Source organism: Hyaena hyaena, unplaced genomic scaffold (genome assembly GCF_003009895.1).
Source record: "Hyaena hyaena isolate Hyena2069 unplaced genomic scaffold, ASM300989v1 scaffold_109, whole genome shotgun sequence".
Taxonomy (NCBI): domain Eukaryota; kingdom Metazoa; phylum Chordata; class Mammalia; order Carnivora; family Hyaenidae; genus Hyaena; species Hyaena hyaena.
In genome coordinates this window covers 115,561-132,747 of record NW_024080740.1, presented here as the reverse complement: position 1 = coordinate 132,747, position 17,187 = coordinate 115,561, and the positions used below count along the sequence as shown (strand labels likewise).

The window sequence follows — 17,187 nt, the reverse complement described above, 5'->3', positions numbered from 1 at the left end:
TCGCCATGATCCCGCCCCACCCTGCCCCCCTCGCTCCGCCCTTCCCCGGGGCTGGTGCGGCGGCGGAGACGTCAGCGCTAGGAGACCCCTGGGTGGCGGCTGCGCCGTCGGCGGGCCGCGGCCTGGACGCGCTGCGGGGAGGGGCGGAGCGAGCGGGCGGGAGCGCGAGCTGGGCCCGCCTCGGCCGCCGCCGCCGCCGCCGCCAGGGAATAATCTGGGCGGCAGCCGGCGGCCCCCGCTAGCGGCCACGAGCCACTTCTGCGGGTGCCGGGAGGAGCTAAGGTTGCCGGTCTCCTGTCGTTCCCCTCTCCGCCCCCCAGGAGGGGCGAGAGGCAGCCGCGGCTTCTGTCAGGTACGGCCGGCGGAGGCGCCCTCAGGCTGCGGGTCCAAGGTCTCGGCTCCCCTCGTCCTCCCCGCTCGGAGTGTGTTTTTGGGGGAGCGTGGAGGGTGGCACCAAACCCGGGCGCAGCCAAACAGGTGTCTCGGGGTCGCCGCCGGGGCTGGAGACTTGCGAGCTGCTGAGGGAGGCGCGGGGTACTTCCTGCTCCCGGCGCCACTGTGAACTGCCATTGGGGCCGCCTGCCCACCGGGCCGCTATTTTGTTGACGAGTAGCCTCCTCTTCGTGGTGGGTTCTTCCTTTCTGCGCTGTGGTGCCCCTCACCTCCTCTTCGCGCGCCGCCCGCCGTCGGGCGGCGGCAGTGAGGCGCGAGCTGCGTCGCGGTCGCGGCGGGACCACTTAGCGGTCCTGCCCGCGGGGCCCTCCCCTCCCCGCCCCCCCCCACCCGCGACCCGTGGGTCGGGCGGGACTCGGGGCTCAGGTGTGGCCACCTTCCGCGGGAGCCGTCGGGCTGCCGGGCAGCGCGAGTGCCGGGCGAGCGAGCGTCTTCCTCGAGTGCCGGGGGACTTCCTCGGGGCTTTCTTGGATCATCAGGTTCGTGGCTGATTTATTTTTTAAAATTTCACTGCCTCTGGCAGAAAGAGCTAGCCAGGTGTGTTTGGCTCACTCGCTGCGTAGAGAAGGAGGCGAAGAGTTTATTTCTCCGCCCCCCGCACCCCCTTGCGAGTGTGAGAGTAGTAGGTGCTGACAAGTTGGCCATACGGCTTCGAATTTGGATAAATTATATACTCTTAAAAGAAGAATGTAATTTGGGAGTAGGGATTTATTCTTCCCTAGTTCTTACTCTCGTCTCATTATTCTTCTTAAATAATAAGAAAGCACCACATGCTCTGGAAAAGATTGGATTTATAATCTAGTTTTCTAAATTCGTTATAGATACTGTAGTGTATCTTTTTAACGCTTTTCAGGTTGGAAACTATTAGGCTAATCATGACGGGACTTCGGTATGAATTAAAAAGTTAGTTATAAAGGTAGAACTTTAACACATTAAAGTGAATAATTAGGCCAACGTGACCTGGACAGAAATATGTTCATTTACTAAAAGTTAAGCGCAGGATATGGATAGCTGGGCCTGGGCGCCAGGAACAAGGGTTGTGGAGTTCAACTTGTTTAATTCTGGCGAAGGTTAGACAGTGGGAACTGAATTTTTAGGAGATATTTAAACAACTTTCCCTACCCTATCGGACAACTGTCAAGTGAGCCTTATGCACATGATGCCGTGTGTTCTGAGAATTGTATGTGGTAAACTACACTTAATTTGTTTCCCACTAGCTAGTATATATTGATGTGCAATTTAAGTGAATATAAAATTTCAAGTTACCAAACAGTTAACTCTTTTCACCATATGTTAAGTAAAACAGTGATTTAGTAAGGAAAGTATGACTCACTTAAAATCTTTATAGGAAAAGAGCATGGTTTTTCAGTACTAGTGGAGAACTATTAAATATCTCTCTTAAATATGCCTGTAATTTGTATGTTTCTGTATCTTTTTATTTAGGCTTCAGCGTTTAAAAATATTTTGTGGTTAATACTCATTTAAGGATAGATGCAGTTTTTCTTAAATATGCTTTTTTGTATAGATTATACTAGATTGTGTTTCTGAGTAAATTTAATATCCAGAAATTCTTAGAATTTTATCACAAACTTATTTAGTAGTACATATAATGAATTAATTTTCACTCAGTCATAGAAATACAAAAGGGTGTCATTTAGGCATATGCTGGTTACTATTTGTATATTGACTTTTGGTCCCTAAGATAAAAATTGCATTTTACAGCTTATAGACTTCGTAAACCATGGTAATTTAAAATAGAGCTTTTGTGTGATGAAATTATTGATAGGAATTCTTGTGACATTGTAGCTGTAAACAAATGTTAAATGGAAAAGGGACAACTTGGTGAAATTTATTTCACATTCATTTAAAATTTTAAGTTTCCTAATACATCGATGTTACTTTTAGAAGATTTGTTGAGATTTGAATAAAGACGCAAAATGGAAAGAAAAGTGTGACACAACTTTTTTGCTCCAAATTCATTACAGTTTAAGGCCATTCTTTTAAAAGAAGGAAGAAAGAAAAGGAGGATTGTTCTACAAAAGAGTAGTTAGCGTTTTATCTTAAAAACTAAATGTATATCTTAATGTGTACTTAAATTTTCAATTTGCAACTAATTCAAATGACCAAGTAGAAAATACATACCAAATCTGTAATGTGTTAAAAAAAGAAGTTTCTTCAGAGAAAAAATATAAATCAATTGATAATCGAGAAATAGAAATAACCATAAGAAAGTAGGAGAAACCAAACAATCTGAATAAATTATCTAGAACCTGTAGTATTGGCAGCCTTGCACATTGAAGGGACACACTGAAGTCAGGAAAAGGCAATATTAGGTGGGAGAGATTCTGAAACAGGAAACCTGATTAGTTTACAACTAAAGCTATATATTAAAGCATGTGAACTGGTAGAAATTAGATAGTAGCCAAATTTGAAATTATATATGGTTTGGTGTAGTAATTTGCTTTTTTGGTCTTTGTATTATTTTCCTAGGGCTGCCATACAAAGTATGGCAAACTAGGTGATTTAAAACAACAGAAATTCGGGGTGCCTGGGTGGCTCAGTCAGTTAAGCATCTGACTTCGGCTCAGGTCATGATCTCGGTTTGTGGGTTCAAGCCCCGCGTCGGGCTCTGTGCTGACAGCCAGCTCAGAGCCTGGAGCCTGTTTCAGATTCTGTGTCTCCTCTCTCTGACCCTCCCCTGCTCACGCTGTCTCTCTCTCTCTCTCGGAAATAAAAAGTATTAAAATTAAAAAAAATAAAATAAAACCACAGAGATTCATCAACTCAGTTCTTGAGGCTAGAAGTCTGAAATCAGATGTTAGCAGGGCCATGGTCTCTAGGTTCTAGGGGTGAATCTGTTCAGGTCTCTGAGCTTCTTGTGTCATTGGCAGTCTTTTATGTTCCTTGACTTGCCACTCTATCACTCCATTCCATTCTTTCTTTGTGTCTTTTCATATGACATCCTCCCTTATAAGGACACCAATCATATTGGCTTAGGGTCCACCCTGATGACTTCATCTTAACTTGATTACATCTGCAAAGACCCCATTTCCAAATAGGTCACATTTATCTTTTTTTTTTTAATTTTTAATATTTGTTTATTTTTGAGAGGCAGAGAGAGACAGAGCACAAGCAGGGGAGGGGCAGAGAGGGAGACACAGAATCAGAAGCAGGCTCCAGGCCTCGAGCTGTCAGCACAGAGCCCCACACAGGGCTTGAACCCACGGACTGTGAGATCATGACCTGAACCGAAGTTGGACGTTCAACCGACTGAGCCACCCAGGCGCCCCGTCACATTTATCTTTTACAGTGTTGAGTAAATTTTTAGCCCCATAGGGCAGACCAAATCAGAGGGTGTAGATGGGAATAGAGCAGGGACATCTAAATTTACTTATTTATCATTTACTTATCTCACTGCTGACTCTGAACCAGGTTGTAGAGAGAAAACAGACAGACAAAAAGCTCTGTCCTGGAGAAGCTTACATTCTAAAATGTTGGTTCTCAAAATGTCCCTGGATCTGCAGCATCAGCATCATCTGGGAACTTGTTAGTAATGCAGATTTTCAGGCTTAACACCCACCCCATCCCCCATTCAGAAATTGTTTTAACAAGACTTTCAGATGATTCTAATGCAGACTCAGATTTGAGAATCAGTGAACGAGATGGAGAAAAGAGATTCTCTCCCTCTTTCTTATTAACAAAGTAAATAAAATACGTAATATATTAGATGTTGATAGGTGCTGTGGGTAAGAATAGGGAAAACCCCCTGAGAAGTAAAGGTCTGAAGAAGCTGGGGTAAGCCGTGTGGGTATGTAGAGGAGTTGTGTTCCCAGTAGAACAACAGGTACCCAGACCCTCATATGTTTGAGGAACAGCAAGGAGTCCAGAGAGAACACAGCAAGGGAAACAGTAGTAGGTTCAGTTTATGAAACTTCTCTTTGTTCCTTTTTGAATTGTAGAAACCAAACACTAGGAGGAAAGGTCAGAACAAGAAGAGTGAGGATAGGATGGCAGACTGTTAAGGTTCATCTTAAGGTTTTGGCTTTGTCTCTGAGTGAGACTGAGAAGATACTGAAGGATTTTGAGCAAATGACTAATGTCTTTTTTTTTTTTTTTTTTTTTATGTTTTATTTATTTCTGAGAGAGAGAGAGAGAGAGAGACAGCATGAGCAGGGGAGGGTCAGAGAGAGAGGGAGTCACAGACTGAAACACGCTCCAGGCTCTGAGCTGGCAGTCAGCACAGAGCCCGACGCGGGGCTCGAACCCACGAACTGCGAGATCATGACCTAAGCGAAAGTCGGACGCCCAACCGACTAAGCCACCCAGGCGCCCCAGACTAATGTCTTTTTAAAGGGATCACACTGGTGAAATGGACTGGTAAAAATGGATTGAAGAAGCGGGGGTGATGGGTATGGAGGAGGGTACTTGTTGGGATGAGCACTGGGTGTTATATGGAAACCAACTTGGTAATAAACTATTTAAGGGGAAAAATGGATTGAAGAAGGCTGTAAAGGGAAAAGTTGATTAGGAGCCAGTTATACTAGTTGAGAGAGAAATAGAGAGGGTGAGAAGAAGGGAGAAAAGAAGGAGATTGGACTAGGGTGGTAGCAATGGAGAGGTTAGAAGAGGGGTACAAGATTAAAAACATACAGGACTGTAGTTAAAAATAAAGTTTTTTCTCTTCTACTCTAGTTACTTCAGTCACGGAGTTGCCTGCCTCAAAGGTAACTGGTGTTACAACTAGACTTTATATATTCTTCCAGAGATATTTTATGTATATATGTGATAAACAGATTTTAACAGGTTAGTAGAGTGGTTCTTAACTGGAGCTGATTTTGTCGCTTGGGACATTTGGCAACGTGGAGACATTTTTAGTTGTCCCAACCAGGGGAAGTGCTACTAGTATCCAGTAAGTAGAGGCCACAGATGCTTCTAAGCATCTTACAGTGAACAGGGCAGCCACCACAAGAGAGAATTATCCAGCTCAAGATGTCAGTTGTGGCAATAAAAAACACTGGCTTAATGGGACTTAGAGAGGTTGAGGCACAGATAGTGAAGGGAAGATAGTATTGTGTAGACAGAGAAGACAGTAGGATACAGGAGCCCACTGCACTGAGATGTTTAGTGAACTGCAGGTATTTCAGGATGCTGAAGAATAAATTATAAGGCATGGGGTATTGAAATACGAGGCTGGAAATTTGGACAGAGTCTAGATCAAGGAGAGCCTATATATAACATGTTAATTAAAGATGCTTAGTTTTTGTCTTATAGGCAGTGGGGCTCCATGGAGGATTCATGGAGTGACTTGGTCAGCTTTTCATTTTAGATAGATCATTCTGGGGCACCTGCGTGGTTTAGTAGATAAAGCGTCTGACTCTTGATTCCAGCTCAGGTCATGATCTCACGACCATGAGATCAAGCCCCCACTGGGTTCCGTGCTGGGTTGGAGCCTGCTTAGGATTTTTCTCTTTCTCTCTGCCCCTAGTTCTATGCACTCTCTCTCAAAAAATAAAAATAAATCTTTTATCTTACACAATTTTAATGACTGAAGTTTTGTTGTGGAAGAAAATAGTTTTGAAAGGGTAAAGTGGAGACTAACAGATAAAGCATTATCTCTTTGTTGTGAAGTGAAAGATGTATATACATTTATGCTGATACAGACATTACCCTTTTTGCAAAATAGAGAGATGGGAGAGAAAACATACTCTTTCTTTATAGACTTTTTAAATTTATGTTTTAGTTTGGGTTTTTCATTTGTATTCTTTGCATTTAATTAAAAAGTAGCCGCTACACCTTACTAGCAAAAAATCATAATCTGCCAAATCTGCAAAGCTTTTCCTTTTTAGCACATTTAGATCATTAGACAGCTGCAGAGTATTCTGTGGTATGGATGTACCTTGTTTATTTAACTAGTTCCTTATCAACAAGCAAACATCTTATGGCAATGGCTGCCATGAATGTTTTTGTAGACTTCTTTGTTTCTCTCCATAAGATAAATTTCTCTCTTTTTGAAAAAAAAAATTATTTTGAGAGAGAGAGTTGAATTGTGGGAGAAGCAGAGAGAGGAAGGGGGAGAGAATCCTAAGCAGGCTTCGCACTGTCAGTGCAGAGCCCAATGGCAGAGCTCGAACTCGTGAACTGTGAGATCATAACCTGAGCCAAAGTTGGATGCTTAACCTACTGAGCCACCCATATGCCCCCATAGGAGAAATTTCTGGTGATGAAATGATGGGTCAGGTCATACTCATTTAAAAATTTTAAAATACATTCCCAAATTGCCATTCCAAAAGACAGTAAATATGTATATTGTGAGAAAGAATGCAGGAGTGCCAGTTTTCTCTACCATGTCATTACTGTGTATTACTAAACATTTTTTTTTTTACCAGTGTGATAGGTTAAAATACTATCTGCATTTGATTTTGTTTTCTTTAATGTGAATTTTTTTTTCTTTCAGAGAGAGAGAGCAGGGGAGGAGGTTTGGGGGAGTGGTGGGGAGAGGGAGAGAATCTCAAGCAGGTTTCACACCCAGCACAGAGCCTGATGCGAGGCTCGATCCTATGATCCTGGGATCATGACCTGAGCTGAAATCAAGAGGTGGATGCTCAACCAACTGAGTCACCCAGGCACTCCTCTTTGACCATTGTGTTTTCTTCTTCTGCAAATCCTTTATTTATCTGTTTTTTAATTTAATTTAATTAAAAAAAATTTTTTAGTGTTTATTATTTTTGAGAGAGACAGAGACAGTGCGAGCAGGGGAGGAGCAGAGAGAGAGGGAGACAGAATCTGAAGCAGGCTCCAGGCCCCAAACTGTCAGCACAGAGCCTGATGCGGGGCTCAAACTCATGAACCATGAGATCATGACCTGAGCAAAAGTCATACGCTCAACTAACTGAGCCACCCAGGTGCCCTTCTTTATCTGTTTTTATATTAGATTAAGTTTTTTGTCTTTTTTGTTATGATATTTCTTGGCAATTTTGCCGTACAGATTTTTCAAACATTTTATATAGTAGGAACATGTCTTTGAAACAGCAGTTTCATTGCCATAAATTAAATCAATGAATAATTTCAGTTTCCTATAGTTACAGCTTCTGAGTTTTGAGAAGATCTCAGTTCATGATATAAAATTGATAAAAATGGGGTGCCTTTATCATTTGGCTCAGTCTGTTAAGCATCCAGCTTTGGCTTAGGTCATAATCTCATGGCTTGTGGATTCGAGCTCCACGTTGGGCTCTCTGCTGACAGCTGAGAGTCTGGAGCCTGCTTCAGATTCTGTGTCTCCCACTCTCTCCGCCCCTTGCCCCTCTGTAAAATAAACATTAAAAGAAATTTTTAAAAAATGAAAATGATGTTTTCTTCTAGTTTTGTTTTAATTTCATTTTTTTAGAATATTGAAATTTTAGAAACATTTGGAATTTGAAAGAGGAAGGTAGGGATACAGCTGGCTGCTTTTTATCTTTTTCTGAAAAAACTATTTCAATATCATTACTTGAATAAGATATCTTTTTCTTGACTTAATATGGTATGTATATTAGGTATTAAATTTCCATATATACTTTTTTTTTTAAATAAACTATTTTGATCTGGTAAAGACCACCAGGGGTATATATCTTTAGGCCGACAGAGGTTAATTAACTTGCTCCTCTGAGGGAGATCACACACCAGAGGAGCATTTTACTAAATAAAGAAGAAACAAGGTTATTATAGGATTTTGGAGAAGGGTGGAGTTTAGACAAAATTTAAATGAAGCAGTATTTGATAAGTTTGAAGTACAGCAAGGCTGTGCTTCAAGGGGTTAATTAACATCACACCTGGGCTGAGAAGCAAACCCAAAGTCCTGTTTCCTTAGAGACTACACAGTAAAGATAAATGTGGAATGTTGTGTCTGGGAAACCCTATCTGAAGTTCTGAGTTGGAAATTAAGCCTGTTGCTGTTTGATTAATGATCTGTCATTTATGCAAGAATGGGATGTTCCAGTCTCACTGATATACTTTCAGATAGCTTACTTCTGACAGTGTGGCTGTAGAGAAAAACAATCTCTCAGCATTATGTCTGTAGTATAAATTAAAAGCATTAAAAATTTTTTTCTTTACAGATTCATAGATAAATTGATATGTCTATTCAGCATGAATATCAAGTTGTTTTAATTACTATACCACTGTTTATCATAGGTAATGTATTTTAATCTTTGGTAGGATTAATCTTCCCTCCATCCTGCAGTGCTCCTTTCGGGAACTTCCCAGTTATACTCATATATTTATTTTTCCACAAAATCTTGTATTTTAAGTGGCTTCCTTTCTTTTAAGGACTGAATAATATTCCATTGTATGCAGATAACACATTTTGCCTATTTATTTATCCATTGATGGACACTTGGATTACTTCTACATTTTAGCTACTATGAATAATGTTGCTCTAAACAAGGGTATACAGATACCTCTTTGAGACTCTGCTTCCAATGCTTTGGGTCATAAACCTAGAAGTGGAAGTACTGGATCCTGTGGCAATTCTAAATTTAAATTTTTTTGTGTAACTACCATACTATTTTCCACAGTGGCTGTACATTTTACATTCCTGTACATTTTATCTTACAGTGCACACGTTTGCATTTCTCCACATCCTCACCAACACTTGTTATTTTAATAGTGGCTGTCATATTGTATCTCATTGTAGTTTTGATAGCATTTTCCTGATGATCAGTGATGTAGAGCATCTTTTCATTTTCAGCATGCTCATGCTTATCTGCCATTTGTGTGTCTTGTTTGGAGAAATGTCCATTCAAATCCTGTGGCCATTTTAGTGGTTTTGTTACATTTTAGGAGTTCTCTATTTATTCTGAATATGAATCCTCCATCAGATAGATGACTTAGAGATATTTCTTCCATGCTGTGGGTTGCCTTTTTACTTTGTTGATAGTATCTTTTTGTTTTTTAAGTATTTATTTACTTATTTTGAGAGAGAGAGAGAGAGAGAGAATGTGCAGGGGAGGGGCAGGGGAGGGGGGACAGAGAATCCAAAGCTTCAAAGCAGGCTCTGTGCTGATAGCAGAGAACCTGATGCAGGGCTCCAACTCACAAACTGAGATGGTGACCTGAGCTGAAGTCAGATGCTCAACCGACTGAGTTATCCAGGTGCCACTGTTGATAGTGTCTTTTGATACACAGTATTTTAAAACTTTCATGAAGGCCAGTTTGATTAATTTTCTCTTGTATGTACCTTTGATGTCCTGTCCAAGAAATTGTTCCCAATTCCAATATCATTTTTTCTTCTAAGAGTTTAGAGTTTTAGGTCTTATGTTTAGGTCTTTTATCTGTTTTGAGTTGATTTTTGTACATGGTATTACGTGAGGGTCTAGATTCATTCTTTAACATGTGGATATCCTGTTCTCTGAGCACATTTTTTGAAAGACTGTCCTCTCTTCTTGTATGGACTTGGTTCATTTGTTGAAAATCTTTTAACCATAAATGCAAGAGTTTATTTCTGGGCTCTCTATTCTAATTCCATTGGTCTATATATCTTATTTTTATGCCAGTGCCACTGTTTTGATTATTGTAGCTTGAGCATGCAAAAAAATATTTATGTTCCCATGGAACAGTAACAAAAAGGTATTCTCATTTTTGATTTTCTGAATCTGAAATTTTGGGAATATTTTATTTTTATTTTTTTTATTTTTAGGAGAGAGAGAAAGACAGCGTGAGCAGGGGAGGGTCAGAGAGAGAGGGAGTCACAGACTGAAACAGGCTCAAGGCTCTGAACTGGCAGTCAGCACAGAGCCCGACGCGGGGCTCGAACCCATGATCCGTGAGATCATGACCCAAGCGAAAGTCGGACACTCAACCGACTAAGCCACCCAGGCGCCCCTGAAATTTTGGGAATATTTTTAAAAAAATAGAATTATAGCTTGAAACTTGTTTGTGAACTGTTATAATTTTTGGAAGGTTTATTAATTTGTTTCTTATCCTTACGTACTTTTTCAGGATTCATAAAATTCCACGGTCCTTTCTAGCACTAGGGTTGCATAACCATCCTCATGAAATACTTCAGGGTCATTAGGTGACAGCTCTGTGTTAATTTTCTATTTCTATAATAATAAATTAGTACTAGAAAATGCTTTTAGTGTCTCTGTCTCCGAATTAATATGTAATTCTATTATAGTTAGAGTTTAGATATATCAAAGAAAATAATATATGGTTCATATTGTATGTCTGCTTTATGCCTTTAGGTTTCAAACTATGGAACCATATATGGTTTTTTAAATTTAGTAGATTAGATGGTATATAGATCTCTGTTTGCAAAAATCATAAAAATCATTTCAACTGTATTCCCCCTTTCAGTAAGACAAACATGCAAACATGTGAATGCACTTTATAAGCCAGACAATGTGTTAGGTCCTGGAGATGTAGAGATAAGAACCTATCCATTTTTCTTTATTTTTTTAAAAATGTTTGTTTATTTTTGAGACAGAGACAGAGCATGAATGAGAGAGAGGTAGACAGAATCCGAAGCAGGCTCCAGGCTCTGAGCTGTCAGTGCAGAGCCTGATGGCGGGGCTCAAACTCACGAACCGTGAGATCATGACCTGAGCCGAAGTTGGACGCTCAACCACAGAGCAACCCAGGCGCCCCAAGAACCCATCCATTTTTCTTTAAGGAGCTCTTAGTCTAGTGGGAAAGAGATGCACATACTATAATGCAGTATGATATTTACATAGTAGGAAGTGTGAATAAAGGAACAAGGAAACATTTGAGGGAGAGCAGTTAATTTGACCATGGGCAATAGGGAAGAGTGATCCTGGAAAGTACTGAAACTAAGAAACCTTGAAAGAATCATGCATCTGTCCAGTAGACAAAATTGGGGAAAGCACACCATGCAAAAAGAATAGAATGGCAGAAGTCATCCATGTGAAAGGTCATGGCAAATGGGAAAATGGGTGAATAGTCTTTACAGATAAGAGAGTATGAGAAATACGAGAACAGGAAGATAAACTAGAGCCAGTCTTCTTATACCAGGTAAGAAGTATGGACTTCATCCTGTGGCACTGGAAAGTGTTATGTTTTTTAAACAAGACTGCTATGTGAAGCCTCTATGAAGTTGTTGGTGAAGAGAAGTTAAGAGACCTGAGCGTAGAGAAGAATGATCAAGACATGGAGAGAGGAAAGTGGCATTTCGGAGGGATAAAATAGATGTGGAGATATAATCAGATTTGGGGGTTTGGGAGAAGAATAAAGAGATAGATACTTTGCTCCCTTATTTCAAGCCAGCTAATGTTTATTGCACTATCATCTTGTGGAGAACATCATAATTGGTAACTCTGAGAGGAAAGATACTGTTTTGTGCCTTCTGGTAGTTTACATTCTGTAAACAGGAAAAAATAAATATATCCTTAGCTCCTAGGATAGTGTTTGACACATTAAAAGGTACTCAATCATTAACACTTTTCAAAGATCACATAGAACCTCACAATCAAATTAAAGTTGTATAAATCTCAAGTGGTAATTCTATTTTTTAAAAATGTTTTCTCTAATCCCAGATTTAGAGGATTAAAAGGGGGAGAATGTCTTTCACTGTTCTAGGAGTTCTGCGTTTATTCTTGCATCCTCAGTGGTTTCTGTAATACCCAAGGTTAGTGCTATGTTACACTCTTTATACAAAAATGAAGACAAGGAGAAGGGGAAAGAGTGCCATACAGAGTTCCTTTCACTGATGGTCCTTAGCTAACACTCAGACTGGAATTTCAAGTCTGAGTATACCTACCAGTAACCTATCAGTAAAGGGAATAAACCTGAACTGATGGAAAGAGCACTGAACTAAAGTGGGGGAGGAAAAGGCTTGTCTTCTCTGCCTTAAACATTACTATGTTTGTATTAAAAAGGGAGGCTGAATATAGCATGTTCCATTTTGGGTTCTGTTCACCCAGAAATCGGAACTCTCAAGCCTCCATCCTATTTTTCATGATCCAGCAAGCTACCACCTATCATTCAATATTTTTTGGAGAAAAATATTTTTTATCAGAATAATGTAGCAGTTCTCAAAGTGTGGTCCAGGGAAAGTAAGATTTCTTAGACCCTTTCAGAAAGATGATAAAATAAAAAATATGATACGAATATCAATATTTGCTTTTTTAACTCATTTTCACACAAGCGTACAGTCAGATTTTTAAGAAGCTACATATTATGCGCTATTGCAACAAATTAAATGCAGAAGGAGATACGGAATTCTACATCCAGTGGTCTTCTATTAAACCAGATACTGAGATTTGTAAAAATTTAAAGCAATCCCGCTCTTCTCTCTACTTTCTTAAGAAAATAAAATATTTTCCATAAAATGTTATTTATGTTAACAGGTAGTGGGTTTGCCGTTATTACTTATGAACAAATGAATATTTAAAAACTTTGTGTTTTAATTTCTTAAAAAATCTAATCAGTGAATATTGCCCACAGAAACAAAAGCTATTTGAGGTCCTTGCTAATTAAGTATTTAAAGGGATCCTAAGAGTACAGTTTTTGATAGCTGCTTAAGTAATGTATACTCACTCATTAAACTCAACTTGGAAACATATGGAAAAAAAAATCTTGGTTGCCCCTACCACCAGCACTGATATTAGAAGTTAGAATTAAAGGTAGAAATGAGAAATTATTACATTTTGACATAGTGTTTCTAGTCTTTTTTAAAGGATAGCTTTTTTTTTTTTTTTTTTAATATTTTTATTTATTTCTAGGAGAGAGAGAGAGACAGCGTGAGCAGGGGAGGGTCAGAGAGAGAGGGAGACACAGACTCTGAAACAGGCTCCAGGCTCTGAGCTGGCAGTCAGCACAGAGCCCGACGCGGGGCTCGAACCCATGAACCGCGAGATCATGACCTAAGCGAAAGTCGGACGCTTAACCGACTAAGCCACCCAGGCGCCCCGGGATAGCTTTTTTTTTTAAGTACAGAGTTGGAATAACATTGTATATAAAACTCTGCATGCTTTTTTTCACTTGTGTTCTGACCTTGTTTCCATGTCATAATGTAATCTTTAAAAAACATTTTAGTGATTATAAAGTGTTGCATTTAGTGAATGTACTTTATATAATTTTTCCTTTTATTCCAAGTTTTGACCATGAATCTTTCATTTAGCAAACACTTGAAAGTTTATGTGCAGGCACTGTTCATAAATGCTTTTTTATGTTTTGTTAAGATGATTTCCTTAGATTAAAAGTTGAGCCAGTGGGCTACACTTTGAAGGCAGAGGGAATATACTAAAGAAAATCCTTTGCTGCCATGTCAGTAAGCTTCACAGGAGTTGATTCCATCTCAAGAAACTACTTTCTTTACTCATCCTAAAGAAGCAACTCCTCTTTCCTTTATATCATCCTAAAGAAGCAACTCCTCTTCCTTTCAAGTTTCTTCATGAGATTGCAGTGATTCAGTTGCATTTTCAGGCTTCATTTTTAATTCTGTTTATCATGATATTTCTAACATATCTGCAGGTACTTTTTTATTTTGAGAGAGAGAGCGTGCAAACAGAAGTGGGAGAAGGAAAGAGAGAGAAAGGGAAAGAGAGAATCCCAAGCAGGGTCCACGCTGTCAGTGTAGAGCCCGATGTGGGGCTTGAATTCATGAACCACGAGATCATGATCTGAGCTGCAGTCAGGCACTTAACTGACTGAACCACCTAGACACCCCTCCTTTGAAATCTTCAACCTTTCCAAGTCATCCATGAAGATTGGAATCAGCTTCTTACAAACTCCTGTGCATGTTGATATTTTGACTTCTTCCCATGAACTATGAATGTTCTTAATGCCATATAATACTAACTCCTTTCCAGAAGATTTTTCATTTATTATGCCCAGCTCCATTAGAGGAATCACTATGTATGGTGGCTGTAGCCTTACAAAATGTATTTCTTTTTTTTTTTTTTATTTCTAGGGGAGAGAGAGAGAGAGACAGCGCGAGCAGGGGAGGGCCAGAGAGAGAGGGAGTCACAGACTGAAACAGGCTCCAGGCTCTGAGCTGGCAGTCAGCACAGAGCCTGACGCGGGGCTCGAACTCACGAACCACGAGATCATGACCTAAGCGAAAGTCGGACTCTTAACCAACTAAGCCACCCAGGCGCCCCACAAAATGTATTTCTTAAATAATAAGACTGGAAAGTTGAAAATTACTCTTTGATCTACAGGCTGCAGCATGGTAGTATTAGGAGACATGAAAACAACTTTAATCTTGTTGTCCATCTCTATTAGAGCTCAGGGTAACCAAGTGCATTGTCAATGAGAAGTAATATTTTGAAAGGAATTTTTTTTTCTGAGCAGTAGGTCTCAACAGTAGGCTAAAAATTTATTTTTTACTATTTTTTTAGTATTTATTTTTGAGAGAGAGAGAGACAAAGCACGAGTTGGGGAGGGGTAGAGAGAGAGGGAGACACAGAATCGGAAGCAGGCTCCAGGCTCTGAGCTGTCAGCACAGAGCCCGACATGAGGCTTGAACTCATAGACCCCGAGATCATGACCTGAACTGGAGTCTGATGCTTAACCAACTGAGCCACCCAAGCACCCCAGGCTCAAAATTTAAATAATGTTGTAAACTGATATGGTGTCATCCAAGCTTTGTTCCATTTCTAGAGCACAGGCAGAGTAGATGCAGCATATTTCATAAGGGCTCAAGCAGCTTCAGAATGTTAAATGAACATTAAAAGTTACCAGCTGCATTAACCCTAAATGAGAGTCAACCTGTCCCGTGATGCTTTGAAGCCAAGCATTAACTTGTCCAATCTAGTTCTCAAAGTCCTGGATGGCATCTTCTTCCAACAGAAGACCATTTTGTCTTCATTGAAAATCTATTGTTTAGTGGAGCCACTTTTGTTAATTATCTTAAATGGATTTCTATGGATAACTCAGAGCTACATCAGCACTTGCTGCTTCACTTTATACTGTTATTTTATGAGGATGGCTTCTTTCCCTTTAACGTCCTGAACCAACCTCTGCCAGCTTCAAACTTCTTGTGCAGTTCCTAACTTCTCTCAGCTTTCATAGAATTGGATGCAGTTAGGGCCTTCCTCTAGATTATTAGGCTTTGGCTTAAGGGAATGTTGTGGCTAGTTTGATGTTCTATTTAGACCACAGAAACACTTTCCATATTAGCAATATCTAAGCCAGCTATTTAGCTTTCTTATCATTCATGAATCCACTAGAGTAACACCTTTTTCTTTAAGAACTTTTCCTTTGCATTCACAACCTAGGTTTTTGGTACAAGAAGCCTAGCTTTTGGCCCATTTTGGCTTTCAACATACCTTCCTCACTAAGCTTGTCCATTTCTAACTTTTAAAGTGAGAGAGATATGTGTCTCTTCCTTTCACTTGAACATGAAGAGACCATTTTAGGGTTACTAATTGGCCTACTTTCAATATTGTTGTGTTTCGGGAATAGAGGGGTCTTAGGAGAGGGAGAGAGAGAGGAATGGCCAGTCAGTGGAACAGTGGGAACACACACATTTATCAATTAAGTTCGCCATCTTATGTGGATATAGTTCGTGGCACCCCAAAACAATTAGAATAGTAACACCAAAGATCACTGATCAGAAATCACTGTAACAAATAAAATAATGACCAAGTTTGAAATATTGTGAGAACTACCGAAATGTGACACAGAGGCATGAAGTGACATGCTGTTGGAAAAATAACACTAATAGACATACTGGACAAAGAGTTATTACAGACCTTTAATTTGTAAAATAAAAATGTAGTATCTGCAAGGCACAGTAAAGCAAAGTGCAGTAAAATGAGGTATACCTGTATAAAAATGATGTTTTTTGAAAGATGTAAGTATTTTATCCAAGAAAAGCCTGTACCTCTTTGAAGTCTGGCTCTTTTATTTCCTTTGTGGTTATTTGTTCATTTAGTTTTTATACCTTGAGTCAGTTTTGATCATTTAGATTCTTAGAGAAATGTGTTTCATTTAGGTTTTCATTTTTAATACCTATTTATTATATAAAATGTTCTTGTGTGTGTGTTTTAATTTTATCTGTGAATGTGGATATAGTTTAAAACCTGATTAGAACAAACCAACTGTAAAAAAGACATTTGTGAACTAATTGAAGCAATTTGATTATAGAAGTCAGTTGTGGAAATTTGATTACATACTTGAGTTGAATGAGTCCAAAGAATCATTGTTAATTTTTTTAGGCATTAATAATTTTGTTAGGCATTTGATAATGGCTTTTTGTTTTATTTGTTTTATGTACTTTAAATTTTATTGATTTCTGTTATTATTTCACTCATTTTGCTTGCTTTAGGATTATTTTGTTTGTGATTCATGAAGTGGGAACTTGCATTAATTGATTTGAGACTTTTTCTCTTTTCTAATGTAAGCATTTAATGCTATAAGTTTTCCTTAGTACTGCTTTAACTGTGTCCCTGTGTTTTTTAAACTCTCTCATTACTGTTTTTGTGTCCCTGTATAATTAACAATACTGTAAATTCCATGAGGGTAGAGAAAGATATTTTGTTTTAACTTTTCCCAGTATTTAGCTCAATGCCATATAATTATAAATTATTTTTGAACATCAAGACTTGGGTATAATATCTCAGCTGGACAACTCAACTCAATAATCTGGAATTGTAAAGAAACAAAATTAGTAGAAATATTCTCAAAATGTTAGAAGAAAACTGTAAGAGAATATTGCAAATAAAATTTTATTCTGTGTAACAGAAGCTTTAGTTGTTTGTAGTGAAAAATATATTGAAAGTAAGATATGGGTTA

General features: G+C 39.2%; 1 protein-coding gene across 2 annotated transcripts in view; it reads left to right on the top strand.

Annotated features, from left to right (window-relative positions):
* The first annotated feature begins 279 nt into the window (after window positions 1-279).
* Window positions 280-17,187, top strand: part of C1GALT1 (core 1 synthase, glycoprotein-N-acetylgalactosamine 3-beta-galactosyltransferase 1) — a 35,005-nt gene continuing 18,097 nt past the window's right edge. The window contains exon 1 of one of the 2 annotated variants that reach the window (XM_039236242.1): window positions 280-352. The gene's annotated coding sequence lies outside the window, so the exon portion shown is untranslated. Of the gene's footprint in view, window positions 353-720; window positions 933-17,187 lie in introns of those variants that run through there. The other variant, XM_039236243.1, reaches the window with a different exon arrangement.